The 5,777-nt window shown below is 45.1% G+C and overlaps 1 pseudogene; it reads right to left on the bottom strand.

Annotated features, from left to right (window-relative positions):
* Positions 1–332: 332 nt before the first annotated feature.
* LOC141022978 (glutamate dehydrogenase 1, mitochondrial-like) lies at positions 333–5,777 on the bottom strand (annotated as a pseudogene).

Here is a 5,777-nt window from a genome sequence, read left to right as displayed (position 1 = left end):
AAGCTGTGACAACGTGTGGTGCTGTGATCCTCTAGCTAGTTTTACTATAACAAAGTTCTGCTTACTAACTAGATCAGCAATGTACAAACATATGCTAAACTTGCTCATTGACAAAATAGGTCATGCATGCTTCTTCTGTTCCATACTAAAGGTGATTGCCATATTTGTCAAGGATGATTATGGCTGAGGCATGGTAATGCACTTGTAGCAACGCGTGCGAAGCGGGTAAGAAATTCATATAAAGCAGGCATTGTTCCAAATTGAGCCAATTCTGGTTTTCGAAGATATACTATACATAATTACTGTCCATTTTATACGGCGCCATACACTGCCTAAATAATCAGAACTATGTTTGAGGCGCGGGTCATGTACGTCTTGAGCTCCCGATTCACCTTCTCCTCGTCCCACATGAACCCCTAGATGTTCTGCACCCACTCGAAGTAGCTCACCATCACTCCGCCGGAGTTGGCCAGGATGTCCGGTAGGATCAACACGCCCTTCTTTGCCAGAATCTGCAGCGCGAACATGTACACTTCTCTACTATCAGTCAATGTGTGAAATGTGTCAACAAATGCAGCTTAGTTTTGTGCCAAAATGTTGGTGTTCTTGCCTCTTTGGCCTCGGGGTCTGTTGGGTGGTTAGCAGCCTCGATGATGTACTTTGCTTTGATGGCATCAACATTGTCCCTAGGAGAAGAATAAAATCGAAAGGACTATTTATTAACAAAAATGTTTTCAGATACAGAAAACAATAACAGCCAGGAGGATACTCTAACTGAGCATCAGAGCATTAATCACTACTAGAAAAAGGCTTACTAGTGGCGCACCAGTTTTGCCTACTAATGGCGCACTACTGGTGCGCCACTAGCACCACGCCACTAGAATATTTTAGTAATGGCGCACCACAAGTGCGCCATTAGTATCTGGTATACTAATGGCGCACCACAGGTGCGCCATTAGTATCCCACAGGTGCGCCAGCCGTATCTGGTATACTAATGGCGCACCACATGGAAGTGCGCCATTAGTAACAATTTTTTTTAAAAAATCGTTTTTTCTTAATCTCAGGTCACTATTTCACATATGAGATATCCAACACATATATATACAACAAGCATCCATATAACAATCATATCCAACACACAAGTTTCATCATATATACATACATAGCCAACACATAGTTCCATCGTTACATATTACAAAAGTTTCACATTGTTCATCCAACACTGTTATCCATCAATTCACAAAAGTTTCACATTGATACAAAATAAAAACACAAATGGAAAAGAAGCACTCCATCCATGCAAGCTTCCGTGAATTAAATCAAATCTGCAAAATGATAAACAAGAAGTTAGAAGAAGAAGAAGAAGAAGAAGAAGAAGAGAAGAAGAAGAAGACTAGAAGAATACTAGAAGAAGAAGAAGACTAGAAGAATACTAGAAGAAGAAGAACACTAGAAGAATACTAGAAGAAGAATAAGAAGAAGAATAAGAAGAAGACTATAAGCTTATTATGTAAACTTGATCATTTTGTGCTAACATAAGTAATTTTGGAGCTAACCTATAGGAAACTAAGCATATAAGCTCTCTAAGTTAGCATATTAGAGCCAACTTAGGTAAAATGAAGCTAACCTATGTCATTTTGGAAAAGAAGAAGAGTAAGAAAAATAAGAAGAAGACTATAAGCTTATTATGTAAACTTGATCATTTTGTGCTAACATAAGTAATTTTGGAGCTAACCTATAGGAAACTAAGCATATAAGCTCTAAGTTAGCATATTAGAGCCAACTTAGGTAAAATGAAGCTAACCTATGTCATTTTGGAAAAGAAGAAGAATAAGAAGAAGACTATAAGCTTATTATGTAAACTTGATCATTTTGTGCTAACATAAGTAATTTTGGAGCTAACCTATAGGAAACTAAGCATATAAGCTCTAAGTTAGCATATTAGAGCCAACTTAGGTAAAATGAAGCTAACCTATGTCATTTTGGAAAAGAAGAAGAATAAGAAGAAGACTATAAGCTTATTATGTAAACTTGATCATTTTGTGCTAACATAAGTAATTTTGGAGCTAACCTATAGGAAACTAAGCATATAAGCTCTAAGTTAGCATATTAGAGCCAACTTAGGTAAAATGAAGCTAACCTATGTCATTTTGGAAAAGAAGAAGAATAAGAAGAAGACTATAAGCTTATTATGTAAACTTGATCATTTTGTGCTAACATAAGTAATTTTGGAGCTAACCTATAGGAAACTAAGCATATTAGAGATAACATAGGTAACTAAGTATATATATATATATATATATATATATATATATATATCATTTTGGAGATCTGACATACCTGACATAGTTCAGTTCTCATTGTCCTTCTCCTTCTCCTTCCTCAGCCTGATGCGCCAAGAGCGGCGAGGCGGTGGAGGCAGCTATGGGATGTAGTCTTCTACCACAATTGGCGTGGTCATGTCGCCCAGCTATGGGATCGCCGGCGCCACCACTGGTGCGTGGTCATTGTCAGGCACCACCACCATCGCGAGGCCACCTTCAGGCAGGACGGGCACGACCATCGCTAGGTCATCCTCAGCCACCACCATCTCTTGCCCATGGTCAGCCACCACCATCTCTAGCCCATGGTCAGCCACCACCATCTCTTGCCCATGGTCAGCCACCACCATCTCTAGCCCATGGTCAGCCACCACCAGCGCTAGGTCATCCTCAGCCTGATGCCCATCGTCATCCTGCAGCTCCTCATCCCCACTCTGTCCTCTTCTCCCCCACTCCAGTCCGGATCATCCTTCTTGCTGTCTTTGCTGCTGCCAGAATCGCTGCTGCTTTCGCTAAAGCCAGAATCGCTGTTGCTTTTGCTACAGCCATAATCGCTGCTGCTTTGGCTGTAGCCAGTGTCGCTGCTGCTGCTCCCATTGCCTGTCCAAATGCAACAATGACCGTTAACAATCGATGTGAGACAAAGCCAAATGTAGAGGAATAAGAAGAGGCAGAACGCACTGGCATCTTCGTCGTCAGCGTAGCGCATGTGACACATGGTCGTGTTGAAAACCTTCACGATGAGCATTGTGGCGTCATCGTCGTACCTGAAGAGAAGAAAGTACCCGGTCCGCAGGTCGTATGCACTGTAGAACTTCTCCCAGCCACGGCACAGGTACATGTGGCCCTCCTCGATCACCAACTCCACGTCCCACAGCCTGTGAACCCCGCTGCCGGCCTGTCGGAGCTTCACATTATCTGGCGGATCTTCACCCAGCATGTTCATAAAAGTGTCAGTCAGCCTCTGCAATTTGGGACAAGGAGTGATGTAGCAAACAACAGAGTTATCATAATGAGATGGGTGAAGGGGAGATCTCTTGTTTTATATACATGCCTCGTGGCTGATACTGAAGTCCCAAGTATAACACTGAAGAACTCGAAAGCATCCAACTCGTACTCCGGTGAGGCAGAGCAGCGGTGGCTGCTTCCCCCATCTCTGATAAGCAGCACAAGAGACCAATTAGTACCCTTACAACATTATCATACAACATTATAGCAGCATAAATTTTGAGCAGAAGATAATCAACTACACCAATGCACTTCCGAAGTTCCCGCTTCCCACCCATGATGTTGTTAAGCGAGGACTAGTGCCAAATGCATTTTCGGTACGAAAATACAGCACAGGCCACTATGTTATTTAATATCATTCTTCTCGAAGACTAATGATTGTTACATCCTACTAAAATGATGTTCTGTCCTCAGAGATGTCTTGTTGCTTATGAGGAAGCAGCAAATAAACACTTGCAAAAAGCTCTCGTCCTCGAAGATGCAATATCTGATTTACCCAAGGTTGGCCCTGACAATTTCCTCCCCATGTTCAATTAATTCTGGAGTGCTGCTTGAGCCTTTTTTATGTCTGTATGAATTATATTGCTTTCTACAGGTTCAGAACCATCAGCCTAATGATGTCATGGAGTATGGCAGTGACCCCAAAACAGAGTTCCAACGCTATATTCGGCTCAGCAGTAAAGGTGTGACCTATTGAATGTGCAAGCTTAATGTCAGCAACTAGTTTCTTTATAATGATTTTTTTTCTCTGTTATGCCTTCTGTCTTTGCATATGCAGAGTTATGTTTTTTTTATTTCAATCACATGTGGGTGGGTTTAATGATGTCAAAACCTTGCCGTAGTTTCCACTGTTTTAATGCTTTGTATGATTTCTTGGTTATATTTCTTGGTTATGCATTCTTCCTTTTCCTTTCCATCTTCTTCTTCTCCACCTCTCTTCTTTTCTTGTGCTCCTTTTTCTTTCTTCTCCTTCCTCCTCCTCCTCTTCTCCTTCTTCCTTTCTTGTTCTGTTTTTCAACTTTCTTCTTATTCTTCTTCCTTTTTTTCCTTTTTCCTCTTCTTCTACTTCTTCTTCTTTTTTTCAACTTTCTTCTTCTTCTAATTATCTAAACCTAAATCTAGCACTAACCTAAACCAACCACTAACCTAAACCTATCAATAACCTAATTAAACCTAAGCAGCAAAGAAAATAGTAGAAAAAACAAAAAAATGCTCACCTTGGCTCCGGGGGCAGGGGTGGTGGTGGACGGCCGCGGTTAAGGCAGCGGCGGCGGGCCTGGCTCTGGGGGGGCGTGAGGCGGACGCAGGGGGCCCGCGGCGAGCCTGGCTCCGGGGGCCGCGCGGGCGCAGGGGCGGCGGCGAGCCTGGCTCCGGGGCGGCGCGGGCGCAGGGGCCGACGGGCAGGTGGTGGGGGCGGCGGGGCACCAGGGGGCGCCGTTCGGGCGACGGGGCGCCGGGGCGGGGCGCTGTTCGGGCGACGGGGCGCCGGGGCGGTGGCGGGTGGTGGGGGCGACGGGGCAAGGGGCGGTGGGGCCAGGGGGCGGTGGCGGGTGGCGTCGGCGGCGGCGGGTGGTTGGGACGGTGGGCGACGGGGCGAGGGGAGGTGGGGCAAGGGGGCGGCGAGGGGAGGTGGGGCTCGGCATTACTAACAATTTTTTTTTTTCAAAACTACTAATGGCGCACAGTGGGTGTGGTGCGCCATTACTATGTCAACTAGTAATGGCGCACTATACCACGGTGCGCCATTAGTAATTAATTTTTTTAATTTTTTTTCAAAACTACTAATGGCGCACCAAACACCAGGTGCGCCATTAGTAATATATTACTAATGGCGCACCAACACATGGTGCGCCATTAGTATATAGTAATGGCGCACCACATGTCTGGTGCGCCATTAGTGGCCATATCATCTATAGCCCTTTTCCTAGTAGTGAATCTGATAGAAGATAGGATGAAGTGAGCTGGGCGAGGAAGAAGAAGATTACTTGTTTATGACTCCTCCCAGAGCTGCCGGGATGAGCACGTCACACTCTTCCGTGAGCAGCGAGGTCGGGTCGACGGTGTCGCCTTTTGTCGGAGCCCTTGATCCTGCGGTTCTCTGCCGGGTGCTTCATCAGCTTGGCTATGTCAATGGCATTGGAGTTCTTGACAGCCCCAGTGACATCTCTGATGGAGACCACCTTGCCACCAGCTTCAGTGATCAATTGGGCAGCCTGTCGTGGAATTGTCACGGCAGATGCCCTCGTGAAAGGACATAGTCGTGGAGCCATCGCAACAAGGAAGCTTAAAGGGGTTAAAGCGGGACAAAGGTCACGAGGGTTATACTGGTTCGGCCCCTTACGGTGAAGGTAAAAGCCTAATCCAGTTGAGGTGGAATTGCTAGGGTTTCGATGACCGGGGAGCGAATCCGCTATGCCTGGCTACCGATTTGATGTTACTTACCCTAA

This window comes from Aegilops tauschii, chromosome 5 (assembly GCF_002575655.3).
Source record: "Aegilops tauschii subsp. strangulata cultivar AL8/78 chromosome 5, Aet v6.0, whole genome shotgun sequence".
Classification (NCBI taxonomy): Eukaryota; Viridiplantae; Streptophyta; class Magnoliopsida; order Poales; family Poaceae; genus Aegilops; species Aegilops tauschii.
This window is presented reverse-complemented; position numbering and strand designations above follow the sequence as displayed.